The following is a 14,567-nucleotide window of genomic DNA, read 5'->3' as shown; positions in this document are numbered from 1 at the left end:
GAGAACTGAACTTGTGCTTGCGTTCGCTGATTGGCATCGGCTGTTTCATTGATGCTTTACACAGCAGTGTCAGCTAACTAGTGTCATTTTTACGTATGCGTCAAGTCTAAAGTATTGCAACCTGATACTTGTCACTATTGTTCCCCAATATACTCACACCAGGGCATTTTTTTGCATCAGCTCGTTACAATATGCCAACCTGCATCTCGTCTGCTATTTTCTTTTACATTTTTATTCGGTTATGATATAACATACATCTAATTAGTCGGATTGTTTGGCCCTAGAATTGTTCATTCTACTTTGATTGACTGAGAATTGAAAAATTATTTTAACTGCACAAAATCTAAAAAGGACATTCTGTTTGATTGATATTGCAAAAAAAAAAAAAATTCTCTCGAAGTGCAAAAAAAAATGTTTCTTTCTGCAACAATTTCACACACAAAAAAAACTTTCATACTTGAATGTGGGATACCTGGTTGTACAGACTCGTGCTGCAACCATGATGAATGTGCTGCCTTTAGTCTGATTGCCAAATTTCTAATAAACTGAGCTGATTCTGAGCCCAACTTGGTGCACATATGCTTCCCTAAAATCCAGCCAAATTTGGACCTCTGGTGTCTCAATACAAGTGAACGTCATTCAGCTGTAATCAGCTCGACTTGGCTGGCTATCTGGACTACTGTAGATTGAGTTTCACGTTGCTTTTGCCTCGGTTACCTTCAGCCAACATTAACAAAATGCTGCATCATGATAGTGGATCGGGGACCATCCATGGAATAAGAAAAAGTCGTCCTTTTTTTGTAAATAAAGTGACATGACTCATTAATGTGATGAATTACCATGCGATTCCCTGGGACTTCAGCATCAAACCCCCCCCCCCGACCCCCTTCAGGCATCCCTCTTGTGGGCCATTCCGGGTGAAAGCCGAACATTTAAACGTGCGCCTCTAAGTGCTGAGGCAAGCAAGTCCGCCGGCCAAATGGTTGCTCTTTTCAGCTGTTGAAGCTCCCAAGGACCCATTTCACTGTTAACATCAAATCATTAAATTCACCCCATAGTCAGTCAGTTAGAGTTGTACAGTGATTGGGACGGAGACAAAAAGTGAGGGTAAAGTTACACAGACGAGACAGGAGGAGAAAAAAAAGGTCATTGTCCCTTGGAAAGGGCTAAATAGGCCACAATTTTAGGTTGGGAATAAATTAAATGAAAACCGACTCTCTGTTTTTTAATTTTTTTTTCCAATTCCATCTTTGTCGACTACAAATGCAAATTACTGAGTGCAATTTTTGTTCACAAAGGAGGGGGATCAATAAAATATGATTTGGTTAATGTGTCACTGCAAAAAGCCCAGGACTTGAGATAATTCCACGCTATTAAAATTTTAATAGCATCTTCAGTTGGGTTTTAAATTATCTGATAGCATCATACCTTGAACTTGTATGAATACACATTCAGAAGTAAGCTCAAGCAAAAAAAAAAGTTAAACCTTTCGGGCAGACTGTTGAATGTTTCTAGTTTTCCAAATTTACACACTTTACACACATCTTTGTGACTTTGCAAAATCGAAATGGTGTGTTTATGTGTAACTATGCATACATATAAACATTCACTGCATTGTCCTTTATTAGTACAAGTACCTCTGGTGTACACAAATGTCTTCTGATTTCAGACATTCTATGATTTCAGGTCACCTCGAGCAGTTACAGTCTTCGGCTGTTCCTTTCAGCACGCTGCAGACATTTGGTGTTTGAACAGACCACCACATGCCACCTCAGGGTACAAAACTAACCCCCAACAATTATCTTCCATCTTTTGCAACCCGAATGGTCTACAGTCTTATATATGTAATTCAAAATATCAGAGAGGTGGACAGGAACAGCCTCACAAATCATATGTCTTGAGCTGCACAGTACTTTGGCACTATATGTTCACAGGTCCACATCAATCACTTGGAACAGAACATCTAAAAATGGAATTCCTGCACTGCATAACACACTGCCGACTGCCATACAAAAATTGACTGTTATACAGTTAAGTCAATTACTATACATCCACTTTACTTTCATTGGTGCTTGTACCCTTGTTACTGTTGGGTGACTGAAGTTTGTTTCTATGGAAACACAAACCACTAAAGAATGAGGAGAAGATAAATGACACAAAATTAACATACAATCTATTAAATATAATAAAGCAGTTCAAAGAGAAGAGTCTGAAATTTTTAATCTCTCACTATTATTTTGGAAAATTCAACTAAAGGTAATATGTTTCATGCACTTTTTTGCTGCCTGTGAGATGAGTACATGACACAGTACTCTCCAGGGGTGTTTGAATTTCCTACTTTTATTACTTTGAGCTCTGTAATCTTGATGTTCAAGGCAAGCAAAGAGATAGCAGGTGGAGGCCGTGGTGTTTGAACTAGTGTTAGCTGGGTACAGAGTGAACTTAGAGCTGCACTGTGAACTTAGTATCACTCAGAAGCAGCTGTCTGTGCTTCTATGAGGATAAAAGAAACAATGTTACCTCAGGTTGCCTCCTTTGTTTCTAAATCAATCACCTAAAGAACTGTTTCCTCTTTGTTATGGGGTGGTCATTTTAGAAAAGTGTTGGGATTGACTGAAATATGCAAAATGCACATGGAATTATTATTAACCAGTATGTTGCACAATGGTGTTTGTTAATTAGCAACTCAAGTGAAACATAGCGCCAAATTCACCGTCTGTGCACCATTTAGTCCCTGAAACCTGCAAACTTTCATATCTATGTATTCATATTTTTATGCATGTGTGCACGTACCTAAAGTGTGCGACCACTGTGAAGTTTTTAGAAGAAGAAAAAGTTGAAGCACCAGTCAGATGTTTCGCTCGAAGGGCTGGCTGTTTTTGGCAAGTGCCCTACTCACCCACGTACATGGCATGAATAGAACAGAAAGCAAATGTGTCCCTCCTTATGGTAGGTCAGACTACAAGGCAGGCCAGATTTTTGCAAGAGAGGATATTACAGGGCTAAATCAAAAACTGAATTTCAACACAGTGACATATGAAGCTTTTGCCTCAAGGGCCTGATTTCCTCGTTCTCTGGTGTTTTAACAATGAGGCTGTACTTGACAGTCCAGCTGAGGCAGTCATGTTTAAGTGCCCCTTGAGTTCAGTCAGTTTTGTGTAACGGAGTTAAAAGCACAAGCAAAGGATCCTCTTGGAAAAGAATGGATGTGTGCCTAATAAATGGCAATCAGGACAGACAAAAATTAAATCACATTCTTGTCACCTTACTGATCAGTCACTGTGCAATAAGACACAATTAGATATACATTAATGTCTGAAGTTGTGCTATTCTTAAGATAAAATGACAATCAATCCTGCAGTGAGGAAATCTACAGTGTTACAGCAGCAAAGGGAATAGTGCAAACATAAAATATACATAAGCACTGATTCTTCCGTATGTGGAAATTCAGATATGACACTGATTTTCTGGAATGTGGAAAATAACATTATTGCACATTTCAGTGGTATTGCACAGACTCTTTGATAAGTAGAAGCACTGACATAAGAAATAATAATAAGAAAATGCAGATTCATGTATATGTAATATAAAAATATATAGATATTATTATTGTGCATTTTCATGATGCAGAGGTTGTACAGTTTTGAAAATTCTCTGGGCTAAATGCTAAAACAAGAGCTCTTGCTTCTAATTTGCAGCACTTGTACCTTAATCTGAAGACATGGCCAAAATTATCTGTACTCTTCCATTCAAAAAAAGAAACAAAATAAAACACTATTTTCTCTAAAATAACTTGACATTGACAGTTTGATCAACAACTGTCCACTGCATATTTAATAGAACAGACACGTTACTTTTGTCTTGTCCTACTTTAAATAATAAAATAGCAAAGAAAATGGCAAAAAAAAATATTGGGAACTTTACTGTACCATCATGCAGAGCACTATTCTGAGGCAATCGCTGCTCTTAAATGACGCTCAAATGCTTTTCAGCTTGTAGTTTGGCCCATTAAACAGGTCTGACATGTCCCATCTGAAATCCAGCTCTTTCCATAGATCATTAATTGGATTAAAATCAGTATTCGTGGCAGACCGCTTCAGCATTTTAAAATGTTTTCTTCTTATCCGTCCTTTCAGACATATGTTTTGGGTCAGTATCATGTTGGAGAAGCTGTAACCTGTGATTGAGACAGAACTCTTTGGCACCGGAAAGTGTGTTTCTCTCCAGAATGCCTTGATAATCTTCAGATTCTATTGTGCCCTGCAGAGATTCAAGGAATCCTGTGCCAGACACAGCAAAGCAACCTCTAACACAGCTGAGCCTCCTCCACATTTCACCATGGGATGGTGCTTTTTGTCTGTGAAAGTTTAATTTCTTCTTTTGTGGACCTAATGCGACTTACCAAAAAGCTCTAATTCTGTTTCATGTGTCCAAAGAACACATGGTGCGACCAGACGCTATTGTGATTTTATCTTCGAAGTCAGCTTTGTATCCGGTTTGATGATTTCTTTGCTTCTTTTTTCTTTACAATTCGAACTATCATACTTTTAAATCTGTAGTCAGCCTTCCTCTCGGCCATTTCCACATATCCTGCTTGCAGATGGCCTCGTAGCCTTTTACTTTGACCATGCTTGGCAATTACATTTGTCCTTATCTCCCCGGACAACTCTCTTGTCTATGTTCAGAGTGGTGCACACCATAATAACAAACAGCGCAATGACTAGTTTTCTCCATTTAAAGAGGCTGAATGACGGAAATAAAATTAAAGGCATTTGTGAGAGCAATTGAAGACAATAATCTCTTTGAAATATCCTTGCAATCCACTTATTTACCACCACTTCTAACAGGTAATAATTATTTTGTCCAGACTGCTTCAGAAGATCTTTGTAGAGTAAGACTTCTTTTCAGTTCTTGTCAGAGCTTGTTTGCTTTATTTTATGGCAAACCAGTGGCATGCAACTACAGATAATAAGACAACCCAGCCTCACTCCCTGCCCGTCACATACGGATGCTTGGTCATGACATAGTATCACTTTTAAATGCATCGAGTAACCCTTTAGCGTCAATTTTTAATGAGCTGGGCAGTCAAACAGTCTTCCATGGAAGTCCCTCAACGTCTGAAATTGACACCATGAGACTGCAGCCACATGTTTGCTGTTGGAGCTGTCACTGCCGCTCGTTTTCACAATGAATCATATACTAGATGCGGAGGGACTTGTCACTGTGGTAACCAAGAAAATTGAAGAGAAGATTGTTGCAGAAGGGAGGACTTTGCCTTATAACATTTGGTTCGCTCTGTGAATGGGGCTCTTTTAACCCAAATCATCACCTTCTCTTAAACCTAACCAAGTAGCTTTTCATGCCTAAAAATAACAAAAGAGGGACTGAACATGAACAAAACCACAAACTTGAGTAATAAGTGAAAACTATCAAAAAGAGACGTATCCAAATAGGACATTAATCTTAGTATTGTGGATAAGACCATGATGTTTGACCACCATCCCCACTTCCTCTTTCTTAAGTGCACTCTTTCAGCTTGTATATTACGTTACCCATCAGTATAGAGAAATTACATTAAATTGGTATCCAATAGAACTGGGAGATTTAGCGTAAAATACTATCACGAGAACTTTTTCTTTTTTCTTTTTTCTTTTTATCTCAAATCGATATTGTCAATTAGGATTTTCTAAATTACCAATTTTCAAAAAGGCCATGCAAATAAAGGAATACTTTGACTTTTGCTACTTTAGCCTACATATCAAGACACTCAGGTTATACTATTTAAGTTAACACAACCATGGAAAACATCAAAAAATTACACACAAACCAGTGTAAATGGGGATACAGGAATGATCTGACCTTGATTCAAATTAAATAGCTAGTAAAGCATACTAAGTAAGTAATAAGCTGCTAAAACATTTGTTCATGTACCTATTTTGTGTCTTTATACTATTTTTTCATGGTAGTTTGCACCTAAAACATTCAAGAGAAACTAACATTTTTTTTCTTACAATTTTCTTATTTCTATTGATGCAGTGTGCATTTCCTTTATATATCACAATAGTGCAATCACCCAGGTCTATTGCCCATCCTGCATGTTGAAAAATCATACAAAAGGGAAACACATCTGTAAGTAATGAGCTGGTAGTGGGAGCTTTCAATTTCAACACTTTTCAAGAAGGACAGAGTTTTATTTCAAAATGGTTTAAGAGTACCAACACGTTTGGTCACATCTGTAAACTCACTTCTTGCAAATATTCTTATCCTGTGCCAACAGTGGGTAAATCCAACAGGTCATGAATAACCATAATCTTTATATTATTAAAGAATACTCTGAGATCCTCTGAAAGGTTATAGGTAAACTGACCTCAGATGGGAAGCTACCATCCCAGACATTCAATAATTTTAATAACAAGAAACACCAAAACATTAAGTGCTCCACATTCATCTTGGTGCCACTGCTTGGAAAAAGAGCATCCTTGACACAAATGCTTTGCATGTATCCCTGAAATCGACTAAATGTGCAGAATTCATTTACCTCCTCATAGAACATCTGCAGAGCTGATGAAGATGTTGAAACCCATATTGATAAAATCCAAGCTTGGCTGTTAACAATCCTAATCTTCCTCTCATTGTGCATTACTACATGTTGTGGCAAATCAATCACGTACAATCAAAGAAAACTGTTATGACATAAACTGCACAGCATCCACCAGAAACTAAAAAAGGAGGACCTACTCCTCAAAAACATGAATCATAGTAATAGTTGTTTTAATACTCTGCAGCTCACAGTTTGCCAAGAAAAGCATTAGTTAGACAATATGTATTTATATGTTGGGAAAGGGGTGTCTTTGGAGCAATAGTCAGAACATTTCCTAAAATGAAAGACAAGATTTTGGTTAGAATTCTCCAGTATGCCAAAAATGGAAAATGTTCCACTGACAAAATCATCACCAAACTTTTCATAGTTTTAATGGTAACTTAGTTTGGCTTCCGTTCCAACTGTGAAATCACCTGCGTACTGTATATTCGCCACCACCCAAGTGCTGCTGCAGACGGGATGATCCTCTTAGCGCCTTGGCAATCTGGGACACTATTCCCACTTCTTACTTTTGCCAATTTGCTCCTGGGAGCCCCTGAGTCCTTGTCTTCATTAGAGGAGTTCCTCATTGATCAATCACTGTCAGAGAAGTTGCTCTGTAATTGCACTGTGGCCTAATCATGATTGACGTCTCATCCCCACCCGCTCTGTCACAGGTCTCAGGAGAGAGAATGTTCCATGACTTTCACACCTTCGACCTCACGGTAGGCCTCTCTATGGATTTCACTTTTTCTCTATGTGGTTTATCTGATGGCTTTATAATAGATGTTATAACTCAATTCTGTATATTAATGGAGATGTGAACAGGTAAGTTAATAAGGGCTAAGATGAACATTTTGAGCATTCAAGATGACGTCACTGCTTATTTTTTCTGTGCTTCGTCAATTTTTGCTTGTAATCTCAGCGATTGTTACTTTTAGAACAAACAAAAAATATAACCATGCCATACAAAAAGTTGCACAACACATCCAAACGACAATAAAATGGAGTTCCAGGAGCATGTTTGAGTTTCTGCTCTGATATTCATCAACTCTGCCACGTTTTTATTGTGAAATGATTGATAGTTATTGTAGGCCTTGCAATCTGTTTGTCACATTCAGTGAGCAGGCCTTTACATCTTGCAAATGGATTACAGCAAGTTTAAAACAAAACAGTCAGATCTGCAACAAATTAGCAGCCCCTTGATGTCTTTACTGAGGCACAGTATTCCACTATTAAACAAAACAGACACACTATGATTTTGAGCCCCAAGTTACATATGTTTCCATTTAGGAATTTTCCCTCGAGATATAAACACACACAACACACCACAAATTATACGCACACAAATATACACTTGTGGCCTTAAACTTGCAGTCGCATACAATCGGAATGGTAGGTTGCATTATTTAGCACAATTGTTTTCTCTGATATACAGCTCATTGTGCTGCTGTCAAGCTGCTGTGTCAGACTGCTAATATGAAGGAAAAATGAACTGGACTATGATGAGCAAACAATGTAATTTTCACCACATAAAACACTCCTTATGCTGTCCTCGACTCTAAAGGTCATGTACGACAATGTGACACATTAAAGCTTTTTTCTGCAAAGACAAGCCATTCTATTTACAATTCTATTTACTATGTTTTTATATAAATAGTGACTGCTAAAACTTTACATCAGCAAGAAAATTAAGCAGAAAAACAACATCTTATCTCCATATTTGTAATGCATCATCTATGAACTCCCACAACTGAACTTCACATGAGAAGCTTTGGCATTTTCATGGAGGTTTTTTACTCATAAAACCCACTTTGGTTGAGTTCAGACATTGCAGAGAGTCTTTCAACAAGACAACAGACAGAGCAGAAGTTTAATCGTGGCCTGTTGTAATGTTGTTCATGCTGATTAGTGACAGCTGCTGTGACCTTCACTTTGACACGTTTGTCATTTCAACCAGTCGTCAATCTCTTTGCTTTCTACTCTGCTGCTCTTTGCAATATGAAAAAGATAACAGATTTGGTAGCATCACAGTTTCGCAAATCCAAATTTTGCATCCTCCGAGTTCAAGTCTGCAAGTTCTCTAAGGAAAGGTCCAGCTTTATCGATGCAGTCTTTGCTAACAAATACAGATATGTGAACTTGCAGTGTGTTGGATTCAATGACATTATTTTCTCTCACAACATAACAAAAAAGATGGAACCAGGTTGACCCGATAGTTGTAGGTGACACATCCGCCCTGAGCAGTACATCCCTGGTTCCAATCCCACCCAGTCGCACCATTTTCCAACCCGTCTTCACTCTCCTTATAAATTAACAACTATAAAAAAAATCAAAAATACATATTTGAAATGATTACAACAGAATAAAATATGGTCTTAGCTGTTAGTCATGAGGTATAACCGTGTGACAAAGACACTTCAGCCAAAGAAGATTACATTAAAATATTCCTACTCACATTCTATTTTTCACAACTGCAGCACACAGTCAGAAAGACAAGTCATTTGGCTGTCAGCTCTTTCATATGTGGTGTCACACCAACATTTTGCAAAATGATGTTAAAAAAATAGATCAAGAGCAATTTTCCACATTGAAAATTGATACCTCTGCCATGATATTAAACCCACCAGGATGCAAAAGTTCAGCGAACATGATGTGATTTGGTGAAATGATTTGTGCTTCTGCCGTCTTTGTCACTGAAAGAGGTTTTACATCGGTTTGATGGCGCAGAATATTCTCCGTCCTCTTGTGATCTCACTTTAGCAGATGGTTATTCATGCTTACAAATAGTGATTTGGACTGAATGTTTATTAGATCTGCGGTCCAGCGTCTATGCAAACATAGTGAGATTCTGCTCCTCTCACATTTTAACATGTTTTTCTATTCAAAATCGGATTTTTTAAATTTGAAGCTCATGTATGTACATGACATGATCTGTCATCTTCAATACAAGGCACGGATACGACTGCAATTACCCCCTCCCAGTATGCTAATTCTTCATCCAAGCCATATTTCATGCAAATGTCTTTCATCGTATATTTCCAAATGTCATTTATATGACAGTTGTAGCACAAGCATCCATAATGTTTTGACTAGAGGGGTAAAAATTGCAACACAGATCTCAAGTCATTGTGAATTCTGGCCACAGTCAGAATAGGAGAAGGTCAGGAATGCTGAACTCTGCCTTCTGCAAAACACGATTGTTTTATTAAACTTTGAAAACATGTTGATAATAAATGCTGCGGTGGAAATACATAAACAGAATAATGTGAAAAAAAATGTTTGACCTGACAAAATAATGGAGCCTTTTCAGCTTTTGGATCACTGGGGATAATTCAGTGTTATTTTATATATTTTACCATTGACAGGGGTAAGGAGTTGGTCAAGTAGGAAAGTGGCAAGGCAGATTCACAACACAAAGAATAATCCTGAAAATATTTTAGTTTCCCATGTGTAAAGCCCATATAGAGAGTTCTGTAGCTGCTGTGCAAAAATAAATAAAAGTAAAAATAAAAGTGTGGTATTTCTTTGCCAGTTGATGAGATTTCAGGGACCTTGGCATTTACTGAGGCTGCTCTGTCATTGTCTGTGAAGCTGTTCGGGACCATGTACTAGGAGAAAAGTTTTAAATTTAAAATGTAATCAGCACAATCACCACAAGCAATCAGTTCCTCTTCATTTCACCTGATCGAGCCCCCCGCTAAAACGAGCCTGTTAAATAGAGCATCTTATCAGGCCTGGATTAAGTTTTGACTTTGATTAACATCCGTAGTCTGAGTTTAGAATGTCAGAGTTCAAGTTTGGGAGAAAAATAGAGTTTTTAAAAATGCAAATGCACCAGGTGTCATTATCAAATGAGGTTAGGATAAAAAAAACAAAAACAAAAGCAGAACAAGCTTCTGGTATTTAGATTTGAGCCACGGAATAACTCCAGTCACACTAAACAACATAAAAGCAGCTAAAAACTTGATATTCATTGTCTTCTTGCAAGAAAAGCTGACTGGCTGCAGGCTCTGGAAACATATTTACTAAACAGACATGAGAGTTGTGTTCTATTTAACGCAGTCTCACTACCCTAAATGTTAATAAGTCACACCTACTCACAGATTATGATTTTGTTGTTCTTATACAAAGTCAAGAGTCCGACATACTGCATGCACAAACTACACAGGTGCAGTTCCAGGTGCTTATACCAGCTGTCCACTGCAGGAAAAGATAGAGAGTGATTCAGAAACCAACAGTGGAGGTGGCAACAACCACAAAGCATATGTGCTGAATAAGGTTTTAGCAACAACAGAAGCAAACATGCCATGAAATTAATTTTCCATTTACCAGAGACATAAATTTGTAGCCAAATTGTAATTTGAGACCATAAACTTATTGTTTGTCCACACTGCTGCAACGGGAACATGAATTTAATTTTCTATCAGCGGCAGGAGGTCCAGCATTTTTTTCTTCTTCTTCATAGCACCGTTCAATTAATGGATCACCAAGTACAAAGATATCGTTGTCCTGTTTTTCAAGGTAATTGTTTTTCAATAAACAGCGTTGATAGAGTGTGGCAAGGCAATCAGCGGCTTCAAAAAAAGATGATTCAGATGATTTGCAAAAATTAAAACGGATCAAAGTCTTGTGTTTGCAGCCGGCCCAAAGTTCATTATGAAAGTCAACAACAAGCCGTGCTGTCCCACTATCAGCGAGCGGTTTGTGAATTTCAATGTCACAACAACTGAGCCCATTTGGAGAGAAAAAAGGCCAACCGAGCACACACGCAGGGCACATCCAGACATAATAAACTGTCGTCCTGTTCACGGAGGCGTGGAGAGGTGAGAACACCTCCCCGGTACATCCTCAGACACATCTGTGCCCCAAAAAAATGATGTTTCTGTTGAGGTGGAAATAGGTCAGCCATGAATACCTCGCTCCTTCCATCTCAAAAAATCCTTTAACACACTTAATTAAGAGTGTAACTGCGTGAATTCTAAACTGTTTGTCTGAGCTCTTAGCGTGTTGTGGAGCAGCTGTATGATTCATGCTAAAGGAGTCACTCTCAGACACTTCATTATTTCATAAATCTTAAATTTTAGAAGCGGCTTTGTTATAGGAATTGGAAAGGCGCAATAATGCCAACTTGGCCCACATTTAACCACTGCCAACTTGGCCTCTCATTTAGACACTGAATCATTCAGATTGTGCTGCTGTGATTGCTTAATTAAATGCTCAGCTGTGTAATGACTTTGCTTGAAAGGGAATTAAATGTCTAAATGCTGCAGAATCCGCGTCGAGCTGAATAGAAATCAATGGGACATAGTGCAGGAACTGAAGGTGTTTTCCGACTTGTTTAGGGTGAGCGTTTTGTATTGATGCCGTCCCTCAGTCACTGAGTCAAACGCTCATTCCTCTTGGTCTGAAGCATCGATTGCTGGCATACAAACAGTGTGCTTACTTTGTGCTTTCTGAAGATGTGTAGGAAGGCAGCTCTTTGCATGTCTCCAGCAGACTGTAAAAATGGTAAACCACTAACATTATCCATAACTTTTAGGGGGATGCAAAAGCAATCAGTGAGTCCCATACAATAAGTAAATGCAAAAAATAAGTCCATGTTTTAGATGATTTAATACACATCCAGTCCCAGTGATCCTGTTTATGTGCATTTACGGCAACGTTTCACAACTGGTTTGGGTTTACAATGTGTATTATACCTTATTGACTACTAAACGGCAGCAAAGCATGGCTACATTCCTCTCGAAATAACTTTCAGTGTCCAAATTTATCAGACTTCCAGCATATTTTCAGAGTGTTTTACCATACACGCCTAAAGGCAAACATTAAAACCCAACCCACACGGAAATAGTTCTTGAAAGGAGTGCAGCCAACTAATCTCACAAACATTTGATTGAACCAAAGACCTTTAGAAACCGCCAAAGCTGGGAAGGGCATACAACTCTGAAAATGACAACCGATTATCAAACTGCCTCTGGCTCGAGACACTGTAATCCCCCAGATGTTGCAGTCTATGAAATATGAGAGTCTGAATTAGATCTCTCAAACAATGTCAGCTTGTCTGCATTCGTAAACCCTCAGCATTTAAGTCGCAAAATTAAGTTGACCCCGTCAGAAAGCTTAAGGACATGTAACAAAACCCCCAGCAGTCTTATTACTTCATCTGCTTTCATCTCATCTCCTCTATGTAATAAGTTCCCTCTCTACCAAGACCACTGGGGCTAATAAGGGTTTTATCTGCTTTTGATATTAGATATTAACACCTCATCAAAGTTAAGCCAGCGGTAGACTCTCGTCCTCCCTCCAAATTTACATTAGCCTAACAATGTCTCAAAAAGAAATCTTATCAAATTCAAATTAAGGGCGAGTTGAATAGCCAGAAGGATACTGCTACCCATCACTCAAGGAACATGCAATTTGCAGAAAAAAATAACACAAGCAGGCTTTGTAAATCACTGAGATCATAGTGTTTTTTTCTTGCTTGCTTTTTTTTTTTTGTATAATAGCGTTAATACTTTGAATTTTCTCCTCATAATCCTGAGTCAAAACAGAGCACATTTGTAGCATATGAATAATGAATGTTTGGCTGCTGGGTATGAAAATAGGTCTGAGTGACACAATCAGGATTTGCTGTTTTGAAAACTCTATAAATAGTGTCTCCAGTCAGCCAGTCTTTGAGATCTTCACCTGAGGGGAAACACATTTGTAGCATGTGTGTTGTTTTGTCGTTTTATTAGATTTTTTTTCATCTGCTACTCCATGCAGGTTGTAGCCTAGTGGTTAGCTGTAGTCACATTTAAAAGAAATGTACATGAAAATACCTATCAAACATGAATCATTAATGATTCTGAATGAGCTACTGGGAGAAATATGGAAGTGAATACAAAAAAAGAGTGGACTAATGTTGTTTTAAGTGTCTAGGTTATTTTAGAAGTCTTATTTCTTCAGAAAAAAAAAATGTTCTCAAGGTAAATCCTGTATCTGGAGCGGGAGTGCAAAGGTTTCAGAATTCTTATCATCCCTTGTGGCATCCTTTGTCAGGTTGTATGAAAAAAAAATGAAATATTAACTGGAAAATATAGCTCGGAGAGATAGAAAATAAATTACTTCAGTGTGGCAAGGAAAAGAAGATTGTGAGATTTATCAAGTCAAGATGGAAATGCCTGCTAAGTCTGTGCCCCTACCTTGAAAAATTAAAGAGAAATCAAATGCCTGAGAGTACACAGCGATTGTGATGTAAAAGCATGTATGTGTGCGCTCGTGTGAGTGCGCCTGCATACTTGTTTTCTCAGTAATTTGTTGCTGAAATGTTATTGCTCAATATCAGTTATTTCATTTCTGGAGAGATATGTGCCAAAAGATAAGAGTCTGATATATGGAGACGAGTGACAGATTAAAGGGAAAAACCAACAGAATGTGTCTTAGTGAGGTGTTGGGCCACCATGAGCTGCCAGATTATGGTTTTTCTTAGTGTGTTGGAAGGATGAGCACCATTTCTACTAAAGATATTCCCTCATTTGGTGTCTTGATGATGGCAGTCAGTCCAAAATTTTCGGTTGAGATCAATGCTGCAAAGCAACATACACAGGAGTGTGTTTTCGCTATCTGGCTTCAGAAAACTTCAGAGTTTTTGGACGTGGATGTGAGCATGTTCACATTAACAAGGAGAAAAAGAAGAGATGATCAATCAGAAGCATGGACGGATCTATTTACACCAGAGTGGCATATTTCACAAACAAAAAGCAAACTATATTATTAGAGAAATGCAACATTTTTAAACACATACTACAGACTGAAAGTAGCAGCAGTAGCTAAAAGAGGAGTGAATGTTGGAAAACAAATAGATAAAAATGCTAATATCAACATCAAGTTGCTCAGATGTAGGTCTCTTATTCATGATTCAGTTTAATTATTACCATGCATCAAAAGAGTGTACAGCTAAATTACAATTTTACAATTAAATTCATCACAAAAAGACAAATTA

General features: G+C 38.0%; 1 protein-coding gene across 1 annotated transcript in view; it reads left to right on the top strand.

Annotated features, from left to right (window-relative positions):
* LOC110949394 (protein tyrosine phosphatase receptor type D) overlaps positions 1-14,567 on the top strand; it is a 376,478-nt gene that overhangs the window by 177,597 nt on the left and 184,314 nt on the right. The window contains 1 exon segment of the mRNA XM_051944213.1: positions 7,258-7,305. The gene's annotated coding sequence lies outside the window, so the exon portion shown is untranslated.

Source organism: Acanthochromis polyacanthus, chromosome 23 (genome assembly GCF_021347895.1).
Source record: "Acanthochromis polyacanthus isolate Apoly-LR-REF ecotype Palm Island chromosome 23, KAUST_Apoly_ChrSc, whole genome shotgun sequence".
Lineage (NCBI taxonomy): Eukaryota > Metazoa > Chordata > Actinopteri > Pomacentridae > Acanthochromis > Acanthochromis polyacanthus.
Note: the sequence above shows the minus strand (reverse complement) of the source record. Positions and strands in the feature narration are given on the sequence as shown.